At 55.8% G+C, this 20,697-nt stretch overlaps 1 long non-coding RNA gene across 2 annotated transcripts in view; it reads right to left on the reverse strand.

Annotated features, from left to right (window-relative positions):
- LOC122235268 overlaps positions 1 to 20,697 on the reverse strand; it is an 82,615-nt gene that overhangs the window by 16,527 nt on the left and 45,391 nt on the right. For both annotated transcript variants that reach the window (XR_006213372.1, XR_006213371.1), the window contains exon 3: positions 9,737 to 9,812. This is a non-coding gene — a long non-coding RNA (uncharacterized LOC122235268). The remainder of the gene's footprint in view (positions 1 to 9,736; positions 9,813 to 20,697) is intronic.

The following is a 20,697-nucleotide window of genomic DNA, read 5'->3' on the forward strand; positions in this document are numbered from 1 at the left end:
CCCCCAGGAAGAAACCAGGGAACCCTACACTGGGTATTTGCCAGAAACAAATAGAGAAGATGAAACAGAACACATTTACTCTGCAGAGATGTGTCAAAGCCAGGGAATTTATGGGCTCTGAGAACAGCCAAATGCAAAAGATTGGAGTGCCTAGGTGGCTCAGTCAAGTTAAGTATCTGACAATTGATCTCAGCTCAGGTTTTTATCTCAGTGTTGTGAGTTTGAACCTAGCATTGGGCTCTATGCTGAGCTTGAAGCCTACTTGGAAAAAAAAAAAAAAAGTATTATTACTACAGGAGCTTTACGGGAGAGCAGGGGAAATGTAAAATGCCACATGGGTCTGCTGGATTTCATTTGCATTCAACTCCAAAACCACACATGACCAATATTACATGTGGTTCCCACTGTGGGGAGGAATCTGGAAGGCAGAGAGACAAATCGGAGTGGTCATCATTCAACGGTAAGAACTTCTGGTTCGATGGGGAGACATTTCCTTCTGCAGTGGCAAAGCGATTAGAGGGTGAAGTACAGAAGGAGGAGATTTTTATATACAGTTCACCTTTGAATAACTCCAGGGTTAGGGGTGCAGACCCAGCCACCCACTACTGGAGTTGAAAACCCAAAAAGGACTTTTCACTTCCTCAAAAACCTAACTATTAATAACCAATGTTGACCAGAAATCTCTCCTATTACATAAACAATGAATTACCACGTATTTTATACATGTGTTACTTATAACAGAAAAAAAATTTTTTAGAAGAAATGTTTTAAGACAATCATAAGAGATTGACACAAATGCAACGATATCCCATGCTCATGGGAGAACAAATATTGTCAAAATGTTGATACTACCCAAAGCAATCTACATATTTAATGCAACCCCTATCAAAACACCAACAATATTTTTCACAAAACTAGAAACAATCCTAAAATTTGTATGGAACCACAAAAGACCCCAAATAGCCAAAACAATCTTGAAAAAAAGAAAAAAAAATGAACAAAACTGGAAGTATCAAAATCCCAGATTTCAAGATATACTAAAAGCTGTAGTAATCAAACAAGTATGGTACTGACATAAAAACAGACACATAGATCACTAGAACAGAATAGAGCCCAGAAATAAACCACTGTATGGTCACTTGATTTTCGACAAAAAGAGGCAAGAACATGCAATGAGAAAAAGACATTCCCTTCAACAAATGGTGTTAGGAAAACTGGACAGCCAGGTACAAATGAATGAAACTGGACCACTGTCTTATACCGTACACAAAAATAAAGTAAAAATGGATTAACAACCTAAATGTGAGATGTGAAACCAGAAATGTCTCTGACATCCACAGTAGCAACATATTTTTAGCTATGTCTCTGGAGGCAAAGGAAACAAAAGCAAAATTAAACTATTGGGACTATATAAAAATAAAAAGCTTCTGCACAGCACAGTAAACAATCGACAACACTAAAAGACAACCTACTGAATGGAAGAAGAGATTTGCAAATGACACATCCAATGAAGGGTTAGTATTTAAATATGTAAAAAACTTACACAACACAAAAACCTCAAATAACCCAATTTAAAAATGGCCAGAAGACCTCAAGAAAGTCGGGATAGAAGGAACATACCTTAACATCATAAAAGCCATACGTGAAAGGGCCACAGCTAACATCCTCCTCGATGGGGAAAAACTGAGAGCTTTTCCCTGAGATCACAAAGACAACACGGATGTCCACTCTCACCACTGTTATTTAACATAGTGTTGGAAGTCCTAGCCTCAGCAATCAGACAACAAAATGAAATAAAAGGCATCCAAATGGGCAAAGAAGCAGCCAAACTTTTACTTTTCGCAGATGACATGATACTCTACATGGAAAACCCAAAACTCCACCAAAAAACTGCTAGAACTGATATACATGAATTCAGCAAAGTCACAGTACATAAAATCAATGTACAGAAATCAGCTGCATTTCTATACACCAATCATGAAGCAACAGAAAGAGAATTCAAGGAATCGATCCCATTTACAACTGCAAAATAACTACGAATAAACCTAACCAAAGAGGTAAAAGATCTGTACAATGAAACCATAGAAAACTTATGAAAGAAATTGAAGAAGACACAAAGAAATGGAAAAACATTCCATGCTGTGGATCCTATGAATATTGTTAAAATGTCAACACTACCCAAAGCAATTTACACATTCAACGCAATTCCAATCAAAATACTATCAGAATTCTTCTCAGAGCTACAACAAAGAATTCTAAAATTTGTATAGAACCACAAAAGACCCCAAGTAGCCAAAGTAATGTTGAAAAAGAAAACCAAAGGTGGAGGCATCACAATCTCGGACTTTAGCCTGTACTACAAAGCTATCCATCAAGACAGTATTGGCATAAAAACAGATACACAGACTAAAGGAATATAATAGAGAACCCAGAATTGGACTCACAAATGTATGGCCAACTAATCTTTTTTTTTTTAATGTTTATTTTTGAGGCGGGGGGGGGGGGGAGGAGACAGAACACTAGTGGGGGAGGAGTAGAGAGAGGGAGACACAGAATCTGAAGCAGGCTCCAGACTCTGAGCTGTCAGCACAGGGCCTGACACGGGGCTCAAACTCATGAGCCATGGGATCATGACCTGAGCAGAAGTCGGATGCTTAACCCGACTGAGCCACCCAGGTGCCCTGGCCAACTAATCTTTGACAAAGCAGGAAAGAGTATCCAATGGAAAAAAGTCTCTTTAGCAAATGGTGCTGGGAACACTGGACAGCAACATGCAAAAGAATGAAACTGGACCACTTTCTTACACCAAACACAATAATAAACTCAAAATGGATGAAAGACCTAAATGTGAGACAGGAACCCATCAAAATCCTAGAGGAGAAAACAGGCAACAACCTCTTTGACCTAAGCTGCAGTAACTTCTTACTTGACACATCTCCGAAGGCAAGGGAAATAAAAGCAAAAATGAACTACTGGGACCTCATCAAGATAAAAAGCTTCTGCCCAGAAAAGGAAACAATCAACAAGACTAAAAGGCAACCAATGGAATGGGAGAAGATATTTGCAAATGACATATCGGAAAAAGGGTTAGTATCCAAAACCTATAAAGAACTTACCAAACTCAATACCTAAAAAACAAATAATCCATTGAAGAAATAGGCAGAAGACATGAACAGACACTTTCCCAAAGAAGCCATCCAGATGGCCAACAGATACATGAAAAGATGTTCAACAATGCTCCTTATCAGGGAAATACAAATCAAAACCACACTGAGATACCACCTCACACCAGTCAGAGTGGCTAAAATGAACAACTCAGGAAACAACAGATGTTGGCAAGGATGTGGAGAAAAGGAACCCTCCTGTACTGTTGGTAGAATGCAAACTGGTGCAGTCACTGTGGAAAACTGTGTGGAGGTTCCTCAAAAAATTAAAAGTAGAATTACCCTGCGACCCAGCAATAGCACTACTACGAATTTATCCAAAGGATACAGGAGTGCTGATTCATAGGGGCACATGCACTCTAATGTTTATAACAGTGCTTTCAACAATAGCCAAATTATGGAAAGAGCCCAAATGTCCATCAACTGATGAATGGATAAAGAAGATGTGGTATATACATAGATACAATGGAATACTACTCGGCAACGAAAAAGAATGAAATCTTGCCATTTGCAAAAACATGGATGGAACTGGAGGGTATTATGCTACGTGAAATAAGTCAGTCAGAGAAAGACAGGTATCCTATGTTTTCACTTGTATGTGGAATTTGAGAAACTGAAGACCTTGGGGGAAGGGAAGGAAAAAAACAGTTACAGAGAGAGAGGCAAACCATAAGAGACTCTTAAATACAGAGAAAAAACTGAGGGTTGATGGGAGTGGGAGATTGGGGGATCAAGGAAAATGGGTGATGGGCACTGAGGAGGACACCTGTTGGGGTGAGCACTGGACGTTTTATGTAAGTGATGAATCACAGGGGAATCTACTCCCGAAGCCAAGAGTACACTGTATACTCTTATATTGTATGCTAGCTAACGTGACAATAAATTATATAAAACATAAAAAATAGGGGCACTTGGGTGGCTCAGTTGGTTGACTGTCCAACTTTGGCTTGGGTCATGATCTCACGGTTCATGAGTTCAGGCCCCACACTGGGCTTGCTGCTGTCAAGCCTGTCAGCACAGAGCCCGCTTGGGATCCTCTGTCCCCTTCCCACTTGCACTCTCCCCAAAATAACTAAATATTTTTTTAAAAACATAAAAAATAAAGACGGCCAGAAGACCTGAACAGAGGTTTCTCCAAAGAAGACATATAGATGTCCAACAGATATATGAAAAGATGCTCAATGTGACTCATCAACAGGAAAATACAAATCAAACCCACAACGAGATATCACCTCTCATCTGTCAGAATAGCTAAAATCAAAAACACAGGCAATAATACGTGTTGATGAGGTTGTGGAGGAAAAGGAACCCTCATGCACTGTTCGTGGAAATGGAACCAGGTGTAGCCACTGTGGAAAACAGTATGGAAGTTCCCCCAAATTTTAAAAATAGAATTAGCATATAATCTAGTAATTCCACTGTTGGGTATTTAATCAAAAATATATGTGCACCCCTATGTTTACTGCAGCATTATTTATAACAGCCAAATTATGGAAGCAGCTTAAGCGTCCATTGGGATAATGAAAAGGTGGGACACACACACACACACACACACACACACACACACACACAGTGGAATAGTATTCAGTCATAAAAAAACGAAATCTTGCCATTTCCAACAACACGGATGGATCTAGAAGTATAATGCTAACTGAAACAGGTAAGAGAAAGACAATACGATTTCACTTATATGTGAAATTTAAAAAACAAAAGAAAACAAAGAAAAAAACAGAAACAAAAAAACTGACTCTTAACTATGGTTACCAGATGGGAAGTGGGCGGGGGGATGGGTAAAATAGGTGGTGGGGGATTAAGAGTACACTCATCTTGATGAGCACTAAATAATATACAGAATTATTCAATCACTATATTACACACCTACAACTAATATAATGCTATAAGCTAATTATATTAGAATTAACAATTTAAAAATAACAATAAATTTAAAAAAGAAAATCGTAAGGAAAACACATTTACAATACTGTACCATACTCATTTAAAACAATCTGCATATTTAAGTAGAGTCCTGCAATTCAGGATCAATGCAGTTCAAACCCACGTTCTTCAAGGGTCAGATGTATAGGTATATACACACACAAACACACATTTATGTATTTATATGTATTTATGAATGAATGGTGAATGAACATGGATATTGAGGGTAGAATACCCACTACCAAGGATAGCTTCCCAGAAGGATTCCCTGAAAAATGGCCCTCACCCAGGTCATCTGACTATGTGGATGGAGTCACTGGGCTCTACGCCTGTCCCATGGACCCCAACACCCTGCACCCACCCACAATCATCCTGGGACACGATGGAAGAATGACTGCCTGAGACTCCTCGAGTGAGCCTAGGTAATCCACTTCTCTGTCTTCTAACCTGAACTTGACCTTGTCAGTTCCTCTTGCTGCCACAATGGCCTATTCCCTCTAGGGCCTGCTCCCAAGCACTTAAGCTAGATGTAGTACCTGGCTGAGCACAGGAGAGAGGCAATACCTCAAGGAGAATGGGGGGCATCCAGGTCATCGTGACACCTACTGCTACAAATCAGTGTCCTTGGAAAGTGAGAATTCCACCTATATTTGCTTATTTGGACATCAATGCACAAGTATACAGAGAAAAATCGGTCCTTGCTCCCAAGAAATGTGCACATAAAACTCCTAGAGAGATGTGGAACTGGATCTACACATGCACATATTCCTGTGGATGTCATTAGAGGTGTATTCCTACCACCACCAAGAAACCCCCAAAAAAGAGACAGTAGTACCTCCCAACACCCCAGTACAGCCAACCCGACTTGGGGTTAGATAACTCTTGAGCCTCCTTGAGCCCTTTTTGACACACTAAGTGGGGGAGGGAAGGCCCCAGAGCAACCAGGGAAGGCATTTCTGGAACAAGAGTGCCATCAAGTGGAATCTTTTTCAGCAGAGTCTGCAGCGCCTGTCTGTGCTTCTCAGGAAGGCCTGTGAGGGGAGGAAGGGTGGGTTTGAGACACCCACAAGATTCTGGGCTGGACAAAGCGAATGGGTGCACTTCCAGAATCACTGGAGAAGTGACACAGGGTGGATGGAACTGGGCTCACCCAACAAGGAGCCCCAGTGTACCAGGCTGCCTACCTCAGGCCTCTCATCTCCCCAGGCTGAGGGGGCGTGGCCTCGAGACCCACCATGTTAACAAAACAAATTACTAAGCCTCCCACTCCAGGATGTCTGGCCAGTCAATCCTTGCCTTTAATGCAGAAGCAAGCAAGGCCCGTGTGTTCCCTGGGGTCTCAGGGACATGGGGAACCCTGGACCGGAAGCTCTAGGCTCAAAAACCACATAAACAGGGGAAAGGGTAGGGAGTGGCCACCCTCTCAGGGGCAGCATTTTGTAGGCAGGATGGAGAATTTCTTGATTATCTGGTACTAGACCCAGATAAGGAAGAGCAACTCAAGTTGCAGGTTGGAGCAGGAGTTACGTCTTTTGTATTTTGTCTCCCATGTAAAAGAGGCTGGGTGCCATGCCCCACAGTATCCAAGAAGGCCTAACTTCTCACATATGACACAGGGTGTGGATACCCACTCAGGATATAATGGGATGGAACAGGAGAAGATAGGACAAAGTTCAGTACATCATTCTTCTGACTGGGTGGATGCAGGTCTGTTTCCTGCAGTACTTGTCAGAAATGTTGCAGCACAGAAACACCCTGGGCTCGCTCTCTCAGTGTAGGGGTGCGTGACCTGGGCCCTCTTCTATGAGGAGACGCCTGAGATTTCCCACACAGGGTCCATGTTCTGTTGGTGCAGACATTGGCCCTGGCCAGAGGAGCACACTAAGACCATTTTATTTTTCTGTTTTGTTGGTTTGTTTAAGTACACCCAATGTGAGGCTCGAACTTACAACCCCCAGATCAAAAGTTGCATGCTCTACCGACTGAGCCAATCAGGTGCCTCAAATGTTATATTTTATTGGTTTTGTTTTTAAAATAATCTCCATGTCCAATGTGGGGCTCGAACTGATGACCTCGAGATCAAGAGTCACATGTTCTACTGAGCCAGCCAGTCACCCCAAAACCACTTTAAATTGGGGACCAATCAGATCATAAGTCGGGACCTGGACCCAAGGCGTGGCAAAGAAAGTTGACCCCAGAAGGGTCAGCCCACATAGGGCAGCTAGCCACTTTCAGGTGGCTCACAGGTATGAAATGAAAGTCAAGGAGGTTTCCAAAAAGGGTGAATTTTTCCAAAAAGGGTGAAAACAGAGGGTGTGTGTGCAGAGAAAAGTAGAGCCTGGAGACTTGCTCCCCTACTGACAGCCAACAGGTAAGAGCTAGGCAAAGGGCAAGAGCCACCCCAGATGTTCTTCCAGAAGTGTGCTATATGTAAGGACAGTCAGGGTCTAGAGGAAAAGGCTGTGCCTGGGAGTATGTGTCTTGATCCTGTCTTTGGCAGACATGCTTGATCTGTGGCACATCTAGGGAAGAGGAGGGTTGGGTTCCCTCAACCCAACAGCTCTGAGTTTTTAGGCAATGTCTTCAGACCTTTTGATTCCTCAGCTGCATAGGAGAGCATGGGGTTGAGACCTGGACAGCCAGGTTTGAATGGACGCCAGGGCCATTCCTTCTCATTCCGGATGGGAGTCACAGTGCTTCTTGGGGAAGGTGGCTAAGAAAGCTAAGGAATGCAAATGAATGGCCAAGGGTGTCCTCATTACTCTGTTCTTCTCCTGTCCTCTGCTCTTGGGGAGGTGGCTCCAGGAGCTCTGGAGACAGTCCTGTGCCAGAATCCTTGGAGACCCCAGGTGATGGCACCTCAGCTGCTGATTCCATTTTAGGGTCAGAAGATCTCCATCAAGCCTGACTCCTTTGCCCTGGTGAAGGTAGTTCTCTCCTGGGCTCATGGGACTTTTACTCTGTGTCAGGCCTCTTTGGTACTGTGAAGTCAGGCTCCACCTCTACTCCTGAGTTCAACAGAGGTTCATCACTTGGCCTATCTCTAGCTGCGATGGAAGCCTGACACTAGAGCTCTCACTAGTCTTTGGCTTCACCCTCAGGTGCCACTAGAGGCTTCCAAAGCACTGGGCCCACACAGGCCAAAGTTGCTTATGCACTAAGGGAAAGGTAAATGTGGCCAAATGCCCCCAAAATCCTGGCCAGGACTCCTTCAGAGAGAATTGCTCTAGACTCGCACAGACATGGCTGCTTCAAGGTTTTGAAGCTTGGCTTCTCATAAAAGGCCAACCAAGAAGCCATGCTCTGTGATTTTGCTTCTGCCTGTCTCTGGAGCTTCCAAGGAAGGCCTCACCTGATCTTGGGCTTCACTTTCCCCAGGGCCTAGTGGGGCATTTGACATCCTGGGGACTTCCGTGGCCTACACTTCACTCTTGTCACTCCTCCTCAGGAGCAACGTGACTGTGAGCTCTAACTCTCTATTTATTATCGGTAGCAGTATGGCACCAGAAATGCCAGACTATTCTTCCATGCAAACTGCTCTCACTCTACCCTTAGCTAACAAGGAAAACAAACAAACAAAAACAACAACAACAACAACAAATGCCACCTGGGTCCATTCTGGCTAACACAAGAAGTCACCATCATGGTGACTTTGGGCTGGTGAATGTTTGCCAGAATGTTTCTCTGGTGCTCCACCACATAGGACCTGACCTCTGTAGTATTCACGTAGACTACCTTCATGAAACAAAAAAAAAATACGCAATGACGCTCCACTGAGACACCACAGTGACCGTCAAGAATACATTTGTGGATAGTTCATTGCCTGTCTAGGGTTTTCTAAGGCATCAAGAAACATGTTGAGTGTAAGCACAGTACTCTGGCCACCACCAAAAAATGGGGAGCAGGGCACTGTCACAACAGAAATTATAAGAAGTCACTGGAAGGCCAGTCTGACCAAGAGGATTCAAGCAGGCAGACACAAAGGTCTGTGATGAACAATGGAAACCAATAAGAAAATCGAAAGGTCTGACAACCCTACAAGAAGACTGTAGGACCCAAAACATATACTTCTATTCTCATGGAGCCCTCAAGGTTCAAAAATAGACAGGGGCCCAAAGAGTTAATCTGGAGGTCAGAAAGGAGCCGAAACATAGGTAACCAGCCAACTACATGACTATGTCAAACTAAACCTCTAGACGCATAGAAGAGGAAGTTCAAGAATGGGAAACATCCACATGTGCAAATGCATCTAAGTATCTAATGGTTTTACAGGTCCTGCTTCCATGCTGCCCAAAAGGGAGCCGTGCTGCGAGTGCCCATGACAACCTTTAAAATGGCTGTAGCATATCCAAGAGTGAGGATTCCAGAGAGGTCTATACGCCCAGGCCTTTCATGCTCTTACTCCCATGGAAAGGGGAATGTGACAAAAACACGGAGAGAAAAGGGGAATGCCCCCGGCCAAAAGTCCTTCCTCCATTCCCATTACTTCAGCCACTCTAGTACTGCCTTCTAGAAGTAGAAGAAACAAGGGTCTCAATCCTTGAATTTCTGGGCTTGACTCACAGGGCAATAAAGCTTCTCCTCAGTCTGATACTAAAGTCTAAAACCTCAGGGGGAGCCCAGGGAAAACTACCTACCTTCAGGCACATGAGGGGAGGCAAGAAGTCCAAATTTATGTCCAATCTGAGAACGCAATTTGAAATCCAATTGCTCCTGCAGAAACAGCCAACAAGGAATAATGAAAACACCAGTGGGATCAGGCTGATGGCAGTACTGCACTACATATGTCCAAGAGCCCCGCCCCAGATCCCCTCAGTTACCTCAATGATAAAAAAAAACAAACGAACAAAAAAACAAAAGGGCAGGCCTTGTCAACCCTACTTCCAACATGGCCATGCCCACATATCAGTAACTGTACAAGAGCACCACCCTTTCTGAGGATCCAACAAGCACAGCCTCGTCGACTCTGACAACACTTGGCCAACTTTTCAACGTAGCTACCTTTCCCCAGCTACAGAGGCTAGCGGTCCGAAAAGGCCACGAACGTCCACGGCCCCTCCCGAGGCGGCCTGTGCCCACACATTCTCTCCTGGCGCCCGCACACGAACCCTTGGCCGGCATCAAGTCCAAAAGGGTCATTCCGGGCACTCTGGGCTGCCGGGACATCCAAGCAGGCTCCCGGACAGTTAGTTGCCCCTCCAGTCCGGCTGGAAACCCAGCATCTCCATTCTCCACCGGCTGCCACCCTCCCGAGGGATTTCGTTCTGACCACAAACAAAGGTCCCGAGGACCCTCAAAGCGCAAGCAGGAGCCACGCAAGGCCACGCAAGAGACAGAGACACGCAGAGAGAGACGGGGAGGGAGGAACGACCCGCACGGGGAAGGAAGGGTCCGGTCTCAAGAGACGCGAGCCGCCCCGATCGATCGTCGGGGACGGGGCCGCACCAAGGGAGGCTCACCCAGGTGCCCCCGAACCCGGGTGTTTGCTGTCAGGTCACCAAACAGAGGCCCCGGCACGGGCCCCCACGGCGCCCATCTCGGGAACCCTGACCGAGGGGGAGGGGGTGCGTGTGCGCCCGGGACCGCTCCGCCCACAAGGACCTCATCCACCACAGTCGCCCCATCGAGGCCCACCTTTCCCCACTGGGTATCAACGGTAGCCCAGCGAAGCCCAGCGCAGCCCTGCTCCTCGGCCTCGGGGCCAGCGTGACCCGGTTCGCGTCCTCTGGGTAGGCACCCGAGAGCGCACGCAGGGCGCTCTGAGGTTCCGTGGACCCAACGTCTGCGGGTGCACCTGCTGGACCCGGGGCCCAAAGGACACCCGCCGGGACTCGGGCAAGGGGCGGGGGAACAAGGAGATCTCCAGGATGTCAACACCGTGTCCCTGGGGTTTGGCCAAAGAGGAGGTGAGGGGGCACAGCTTCTCGATCCCCACCCCCAAACTCCACCCCCACCCCCACCCCCACCCCGCGCCCAAAGAGCCGTGCTGAAGTTGACTTGTGTGAGGAGAAGGGGACACAGGCTGCCTTCGGCCCTCGGTGCCTGTTGGCCGGAGTTGGGGGGTGCGGGGCGGGGGGCGAGGAGGTGGTGGGGAGGAGGGGGGAACGTGGACGTGGGACCCGGACGCGTGTGGATGCTTGGGGACTCCCGGGGCTGGATGCGGCTGCGTGTGGAGGGGAAGGCACGACCCACCCCGCACCTTCTTCCACACGTGGGCTATTGGCACGGCCGGGGTCTCCACGTAAGGGCGGGCACTGTGATCCACAGCGTGAGCCTCCTCCGCGGCCTAGGCAGACGGTTGCCTGAGTGGGCATCTGGGCCTAGGGGCCCGGGCCTTGCTGCCCAGGGGACCAGGCTCGGCTGCAGGGAGCCACCACACAAGCGGAGGTGTTGCCACAAAGTGGCCCAGACGAGGGCGCCGCCACGTTGCAGCCAGAGTGGACAGGGCCCGGCCTTTTTTCTTCTGCAAAGGGCGGAGGGAGAGGACCTGGGGGAAGGGCGCGTGGGCATTCGTGGTGCAACACTGCCATCAAGCGAAACTCGTTGGCCATCCCGTGAGCCCCGCGCTGTGGCTTCCCTGTGAGTGAAGTCCCAAGCGGGAGACGAGAGGGGTCCTAACTCCAACCCCCCCACCCCCACCCCAGCCTTCTCCCAGGCGCAGAGTTCCGGCGCGAGACCCGGGAGGCTCCAGAGACGGGTGGCGCGACAGAGCGCCAGAACCGGCTCCCCTGCGGGTCGGGCACGGGAAGCCAGGGCCAGGGACCCTGGTGGCCGCCATGTCTGGGCGGGACTGGAGGAGTCCCGGAAGCCGCCCCGAAGCGGCCAGGAGCACCCCGGGCCGGCCGGGGCAAGGGGCGCTGGGCCCTTGGCCCGTGAGCCCTTGGCCACGTGTCCCTTCCGTTGGGAGCAAGAGCAGGATCGGCCCCGGCGGGGCCGGGGTGGGGAGGGCAGGTGGGGGCTAGAAGCCCTGCACGAGACAGGCACGGCAGGGCACGGCACGGGCACTGGGAGGGCTGCTGCCACTTGGCCTTGGGGGAGGAGGCGGGCCCCTGATGTCCCTGTGTCCCACCGAGAGGCTCAGGTGTGGGGCCCCGCCTACCCGGTGTCCAGGGACCTCGAGAAGGTCTTGGGGGGGGGTGGGTGGGGGGTGAGGAACGTGCAGGTGGCTCCCGCGGGGTGTGGGGAGGAACGGAGTCCAGAAGCCAGGGCGAGCCAAAGGAGAAGTGGCGGCAGCCCCCTCTTCCTTCGCTCCGCCGCTGCACCCCTCTCCCCCCCAACGACCCGCCACGGCCTCCCAAACCCAGGTCTGGGCCCAGGAAGCGGCCGCCCGACACACACACACACACACACACACACACACACACACACACACACACACACACACACGGGGCAGCTGCAGTGCGAACGCCCGGGGATAACACGGTCTCTGGCGGGGGCCGCGCACCACCGATCTCGATCTCGCACTCAAGTGTCTGTCCAAGTGTCTGTCTCGGGAGTGGTCTACTCCCCACCCCACCCCCCCGACCCCGCCAGGCATCTGCAATCTGCATTGACACGGGTCACTCTCTGGGCCACCTGGTTCCAACGTCCCATGAGACTGTTGAGGGCAATGGCAACGAGTGGCCTTTGTGTCTGCGTCCGGATGCCACGCTTGCTTCGCAGCCGGTCACCAAAGGACCAGGGTGGAGAGCCTGCCAAAAGGACCGGGCACCCGTGGACTGCGGCCCCTTCTGTCCCGCCCGGGACTCCCCACTTCACTCCCACGCCTCTCCTCCAGAGGAAGCCTGGATGGCCAACGAGTTCCGCTTGATGGCAGTATTGCACCACGAATGTCCAGGCGCCCTTCCCCCAGGTCCTCTCCCTCCGCCCTTTGCCGAGGAAAAAAGGCCGGGCCCTGTCCACCCCCGGCTCCAACATGGCGGCTCTCAGGTCTCTGCCACCTGGGGGAGCACTCCGGCTCCTGAGGCTCCGGGGAGCGGAGCCTTGTCCCCTCTGGCTCCATGTAGCCCGCTTTCGGACCCAAAAGCAAACGCGAGGCCGGCGCATCGAGGCTCCCCGAGGTTCCCGGCGCTGGCCCTGGCCCTGGCCCTGGCCCTGACCCTTTCCGGGGCGCCACCGCGACCACTGGAGGCCTGCAGGAGGAGACCTCACGAGACCCACTGGTCGTGGACCCAGCGCCCGGGCCACTCCTATCCAGCCAGTCGGTGCCCGACGGGGGCACACGCTCACCCGGGCATCCTCGGTCAGGACTCCCCGACAGGCCAGCCTGACGTGACCCCGAAGCCTCTAGCAGCCAGACGCCAAGGTCTGCGCCGGCCCCCGGGCAGGAGCCGTGCGGTCAACGCTGGCGTCCGCTTCCCGCGGCCAGAGGACGGACGGGTCCGAGGACCTGGCCCTTCACCCCCGGGGCACCCCCGCGATTCAGGCGCGGACGGTGGCACCCACGGGTCACTGGGGAGGGCGGCCTGGAGCCGCACCACAGACGCCAAAGCGGCCTCACGCTTGACCCAGGCTCCATCCCTGGACAGCTCCCACGGGAGCCAAGGCCAGGCATGGGCAGCACCCAGGTGTGCCCACGCTCTCCAGGACCCGTGCCTTTTCTGGCACGGCGGTAACAAGGCCAACGCACAGGGCCGGTGGTCTTCTCTCCCGTTCATCGGTCCATAACCTACGACCTACACCTGACCGCAGACCTCTCAAGGGCACCCTGACAACCCGCCTCTCGTGCCTGGGGCACATTCCAACCAGGAAGAACCAGACACACTCCCACCTTCCCTCGCTTGCTCACACACACACACACACACCCTCAACTCACACACACACACACCCTCAACTCACACCACAAGCAGGCTTGGAAACACTCTCAGGCAGGCAGGCAGGCAGAGACACACACACACACACACACACACACACACACACACACACGCAGACTGACACGTCCACACCGTCCCGCAGTAAAAGTGGAGTTCGGCACAGCTGGACGTCATGCTTTTCGCCCTCAGGAGGTGGCCCACACACCCCGCAGCAAGAGCTTATAAAGGTGTACGGCGGATGTCTGTTTCTACCCCGGTCCGTGTGCCCAAGGGCATAAAGGGACTCCTGACAACCACACGGACCCAGGTCACTTGCTCTCCTCCGGCGAGACACTTGTCCATCCTCAACCCTCGGGGAACGTTTTCGCTTTCTGCCCTGCAGACCGGAGCTGCCTGTTCTCCCAAGCCTGTGGCCCAGCACCTCGTTCTTCCTAGGCCAGCCAGTGGATGTAAGATTCCATCCCACCTGTGGAAAGCAGCCAGCCTCCTCCCCCCTCCCCCCACCCCGCCATATTCGTCTCCACGTCCCCAGAGTCCTTCCGGTCCCTTCCCGCGTGTCAGTTCTACCAACCCTGGCCGAACGACACCCGGGTGGACACAGACCCTGCTCGCTGGGGAGACTCATACCCCCGAGGGCGAGGGCGAGGGCGAGGGCGAGGGCGAGGGCTGAGGGCTGGGGCCTGGGGCCTGGGGCTGGTGGGAGGGGAGAAAGAACACGCACCAGAGGGGCTCTGTTCTTTGACCTTGGAGCCAAGCGTTCCCTCAAAGGGACGCGTCGTCCCCAAGACAGCCCGGCACTGGCACTGGCGAGTCCGTGGTGCGATCGCACCGTCCAGGCACGCGGGCACGGACACGGGCCCACGCGAAGGGACCGGCGGCGGCGGCGGCGGGCGGTCCGGGAAGGCCACGAACGTCCACGGCCCCTCCCGAGGCGGCCTGTGCCCGCACATTCTCTCCTGGCGCCCGCACACGAACCCTTGGCCGGCATCAAGTCCTAAAGGGTCATTCCGGGCACTCTGGGCTGCCGGGACATCCAAGCAGGCTCCCGGACAGTTAGTTGCCCCTCCAGTCCGGCTGGAAACCCAGCATCTCCATTCTCCACCGGCTGCCACCCTCCCGAGGGATTTCGTTCTGACCACAAACAAAGGTCCCGAGGACCCTCAAAGCGCAAGCAGGAGCCACGCAAGGCCACGCAAGAGACAGAGACACGCAGAGAGAGACGGGGAGGGAGGAACGACCCGCACGGGGAAGGAAGGGTCCGGTCTCAAGAGACGCGAGCCGCCCCGATCGATCGTCGGGGACGGGGCCGCACCAAGGGAGGCTCACCCAGGTGCCCCCGAACCCGGGTGTTTGCTGTCAGGTCACCAAACAGAGGCCCCGGCACGGGCCCCCACGGCGCCCATCTCGGGAACCCTGACCGAGGGGGAGGGGGTGCGTGTGCGCCCGGGACCGCTCCGCCCACAAGGACCTCATCCACCACAGTCGCCCCATCGAGGCCCACCTTTCCCCACTGGGTATCAACGGTAGCCCAGCGAAGCCCAGCGCAGCCCTGCTCCTCGGCCTCGGGGCCAGCGTGACCCGGTTCGCGTCCTCTGGGTAGGCACCCGAGAGCGCACGCAGGGCGCTCTGAGGTTCCGTGGACCCAACGTCTGCGGGTGCACCTGCTGGACCCGGGGCCCAAAGGACACCCGCCGGGACTCGGGCAAGGGGCGGGGGAACAAGGAGATCTCCAGGATGTCAACACCGTGTCCCTGGGGTTTGGCCAAAGAGGAGGTGAGGGGGCACAGCTTCTCGATCCCCACCCCCAAACTCCACCCCCACCCCCACCCCCACCCCCACCCCGCGCCCAAAGAGCCGTGCTGAAGTTGACTTGTGTGAGGAGAAGGGGACACAGGCTGCCTTCGGCCCTCGGTGCCTGTTGGCCGGAGTTGGGGGGTGCGGGGCGGGGGGCGAGGAGGTGGTGGGGAGGAGGGGGGAACGTGGACGTGGGACCCGGACGCGTGTGGATGCTTGGGGACTCCCGGGGCTGGATGCGGCTGCGTGTGGAGGGGAAGGCACGACCCACCCCGCACCTTCTTCCACACGTGGGCTATTGGCACGGCCGGGGTCTCCACGTAAGGGCGGGCACTGTGATCCACAGCGTGAGCCTCCTCCGCGGCCTAGGCAGACGGTTGCCTGAGTGGGCATCTGGGCCTAGGGGCCCGGGCCTTGCTGCCCAGGGGACCAGGCTCGGCTGCGGGGAGCCACCACACAAGCGGAGGTGTTGCCACAAAGTGGCCCAGACGAGGGCGCCGCCACGTTGCAGCCAGAGTGGACAGGGCCCGGCCTTTTTTCTTCTGCAAAGGGCGGAGGGAGAGGACCTGGGGGAAGGGCGCGTGGGCATTCGTGGTGCAACACTGCCATCAAGCGAAACTCGTTGGCCATCCCGTGAGCCCCGCGCTGTGGCTTCCCTGTGAGTGAAGTCCCAAGCGGGAGACGAGAGGGGTCCTAACTCCAACCCCCCCACCCCCACCCCAGCCTTCTCCCAGGCGCAGAGTTCCGGCGCGAGACCCGGGAGGCTCCAGAGACGGGTGGCGCGACAGAGCGCCAGAACCGGCTCCCCTGCGGGTCGGGCACGGGAAGCCAGGGCCAGGGACCCTGGTGGCCGCCATGTCTGGGCGGGACTGGAGGAGTCCCGGAAGCCGCCCCGAAGCGGCCAGGAGCACCCCGGGCCGGCCGGGGCAAGGGGCGCTGGGCCCTTGGCCCGTGAGCCCTTGGCCACGTGTCCCTTCCGTTGGGAGCAAGAGCAGGATCGGCCCCGGCGGGGCCGGGGTGGGGAGGGCAGGTGGGGGCTAGAAGCCCTGCACGAGACAGGCACGGCAGGGCACGGCACGGGCACTGGGAGGGCTGCTGCCACTTGGCCTTGGGGGAGGAGGCGGGCCCCTGATGTCCCTGTGTCCCACCGAGAGGCTCAGGTGTGGGGCCCCGCCTACCCGGTGTCCAGGGACCTCGAGAAGGTCTTGGGGGGGGGGGGGGGTGAGGAACGTGCAGGTGGCTCCCGCGGGGTGTGGGGAGGAACGGAGTCCAGAAGCCAGGGCGAGCCAAAGGAGAAGTGGCGGCAGCCCCCTCTTCCTTCGCTCCGCCGCTGCACCCCTCTCCCCCCCAACGACCCGCCACGGCCTCCCAAACCCAGGTCTGGGCCCAGGAAGCGGCCGCCCGACACACACACACACACACACACACACACACACACACACACACACACACGGGGCAGCTGCAGTGCGAACGCCCGGGGATAACACGGTCTCTGGCGGGGGCCGCGCACCACCGATCTCGATCTCGCACTCAAGTGTCTGTCCAAGTGTCTGTCTCGGGAGTGGTCTACTCCCCACCCCACCCCCCCGACCCCGCCAGGCATCTGCAATCTGCATTGACACGGGTCACTCTCTGGGCCACCTGGTTCCAACGTCCCATGAGACTGTTGAGGGCAATGGCAACGAGTGGCCTTTGTGTCTGCGTCCGGATGCCACGCTTGCTTCGCAGCCGGTCACCAAAGGACCAGGGTGGAGAGCCTGCCAAAAGGACCGGGCACCCGTGGACTGCGGCCCCTTCTGTCCCGCCCGGGACTCCCCACTTCACTCCCACGCCTCTCCTCCAGAGGAAGCCTGGATGGCCAACGAGTTCCGCTTGATGGCAGTATTGCACCACGAATGTCCAGGCGCCCTTCCCCCAGGTCCTCTCCCTCCGCCCTTTGCCGAGGAAAAAAGGCCGGGCCCTGTCCACCCCCGGCTCCAACATGGCGGCTCTCAGGTCTCTGCCACCTGGGGGAGCACTCCGGCTCCTGAGGCTCCGGGGAGCGGAGCCTTGTCCCCTCTGGCTCCATGTAGCCCGCTTTCGGACCCAAAAGCAAACGCGAGGCCGGCGCATCGAGGCTCCCCGAGGTTCCCGGCGCTGGCCCTGGCCCTGGCCCTGGCCCTGACCCTTTCCGGGGCGCCACCGCGACCACTGGAGGCCTGCAGGAGGAGACCTCACGAGACCCACTGGTCGTGGACCCAGCGCCCGGGCCACTCCTATCCAGCCAGTCGGTGCCCGACGGGGGCACACGCTCACCCGGGCATCCTCGGTCAGGACTCCCCGACAGGCCAGCCTGACGTGACCCCGAAGCCTCTAGCAGCCAGACGCCAAGGTCTGCGCCGGCCCCCGGGCAGGAGCCGTGCGGTCAACGCTGGCGTCCGCTTCCCGCGGCCAGAGGACGGACGGGTCCGAGGACCTGGCCCTTCACCCCCGGGGCACCCCCGCGATTCAGGCGCGGACGGTGGCACCCACGGGTCACTGGGGAGGGCGGCCTGGAGCCGCACCACAGACGCCAAAGCGGCCTCACGCTTGACCCAGGCTCCATCCCTGGACAGCTCCCACGGGAGCCAAGGCCAGGCATGGGCAGCACCCAGGTGTGCCCACGCTCTCCAGGACCCGTGCCTTTTCTGGCACGGCGGTAACAAGGCCAACGCACAGGGCCGGTGGTCTTCTCTCCCGTTCATCGGTCCATAACCTACGACCTACACCTGACCGCAGACCTCTCAAGGGCACCCTGACAACCCGCCTCTCGTGCCTGGGGCACATTCCAACCAGGAAGAACCAGACACACTCCCACCTTCCCTCGCTTGCTCACACACACACACACACACCCTCAACTCACACACACACACACCCTCAACTCACACCACAAGCAGGCTTGGAAACACTCTCAGGCAGGCAGGCAGGCAGAGACACACACACACACACACACACACACACACACACACACACACGCAGACTGACACGTCCACACCGTCCCGCAGTAAAAGTGGAGTTCGGCACAGCTGGACGTCATGCTTTTCGCCCTCAGGAGGTGGCCCACACACCCCGCAGCAAGAGCTTATAAAGGTGTACGGCGGATGTCTGTTTCTACCCCGGTCCGTGTGCCCAAGGGCATAAAGGGACTCCTGACAACCACACGGACCCAGGTCACTTGCTCTCCTCCGGCGAGACACTTGTCCATCCTCAACCCTCGGGGAACGTTTTCGCTTTCTGCCCTGCAGACCGGAGCTGCCTGTTCTCCCAAGCCTGTGGCCCAGCACCTCGTTCTTCCTAGGCCAGCCAGTGGATGTAAGATTCCATCCCACCTGTGGAAAGCAGCCAGCCTCCTCCCCCCTCCCCCCACCCCGCCATATTCGTCTCCACGTCCCCAGAGTCCTTCCGGTCCCTTCCCGCGTGTCAGTTCTACCAACCCTGGCCGAACGACACCCGGGTGGACACAGACCCTGCTCGCTGGGGAGACTCATACCCCCGAGGGCGAGGGCGAGGGCGAGGGCGAGGGCTGAGGGCTGGGGCCTGGGGCCTGGGGCTGGTGGGAGGGGAGAAAGAACACGCACCAGAGGGGCTCTGTTCTTTGACCTTGGAGCCAAGCGTTCCCTCAAAGGGACGCGTCGTCCCCAAGACAGCCCGGCACTGGCACTGGCGAGTCCGTGGTGCGATCGCACCGTCCAGGCACGCGGGCACGGACACGGGCCCACGCGAAGGGACCGGCGGCGGCGGCGGCGGGCGGTCCGGGAAGGCCACGAACGTCCACGGCCCCTCCCGAGGCGGCCTGTGCCCGCACATTCTCTCCTGGCGCCCGCACACGAACCCTTGGCCGGCATCAAGTCCTAAAGGGTCATTCCGGGCACTCTGGGCTGCCGGGACATCCAAGCAGGCTCCCGGACAGTTAGTTGCCCCTCCAGTCCGGCTGGAAACCCAGCATCTCCATTCTCCACCGGCTGCCACCCTCCCGAGGGATTTCGTTCTGACCACAAACAAAGGTCCCGAGGACCCTCAAAGCGCAAGCAGGAGCCACGCAAGGCCACGCAAGAGACAGAGACACGCAGAGAGAGACGGGGAGGGAGGAACGACCCGCACGGGGAAGGAAGGGTCCGGTCTCAAGAGACGCGAGCCGCCCCGATCGATCGTCGGGGACGGGGCCGCACCAAGGGAGGCTCACCCAGGTGCCCCCGAACCCGGGTGTTTGCTGTCAGGTCACCAAACAGAGGCCCCGGCACGGGCCCCCACGGCGCCCATCTCGGGAACCCTGACCGAGGGGGAGGGGGTGCGTGTGCGCCCGGGACCGCTCCGCCCACAAGGACCTCATCCACCACAGTCGCCCCATCGAGGCCCACCTTTCCCCACTGGGTATCAACGGTAGCCCAGCGAAGCCCAGCGCAGCCCTGCTCCTCGGCCTCGGGGCCAGCGTGACCCGGTTCGCGTCCTCTGGGTAGGCACCCGAGAGCGCACGCAGGGCGCTCTGAGGTTCCGTGGACCCAACGTCTGCGGGTGCACCTGCTGGACCCGGGGCCCAAAGGACACCCGCCGGGACTCGGGCAAGGGGCGGGGGAACAAGGAGATCTCCAGGATGTCAACACCGTGTCCCTGGGGTTTGGCCAAAGAGGAGGTGAGGGGGCACAGCTTCTCGATCCCCACCCCCAAACTCCACCCCCACCCCCACCCCCACCCCCACCCCGCGCCCAAAGAGCCGTGCTGAAGTTGACTTGTGTGAGGAGAAGGGGACACAGGCTGCCTTCGGCCCTCGGTGCCTGTTGGCCGGAGTTGGGGGGTGCGGGGCGGGGGGCGAGGAGGTGGTGGGGAGGAGGGGGGAACGTGGACGTGGGACCCGGACGCGTGTGGATGCTTGGGGACTCCCGGGGCTGGATGCGGCTGCGTGTGGAGGGGAAGGCACGACCCACCCCGCACCTTCTTCCACACGTGGGCTATTGGCACGGCCGGGGTCTCCACGT

Source organism: Panthera tigris, chromosome X, assembly GCF_018350195.1.
Source record: "Panthera tigris isolate Pti1 chromosome X, P.tigris_Pti1_mat1.1, whole genome shotgun sequence".
Classification (NCBI taxonomy): Eukaryota; Metazoa; Chordata; class Mammalia; order Carnivora; family Felidae; genus Panthera; species Panthera tigris.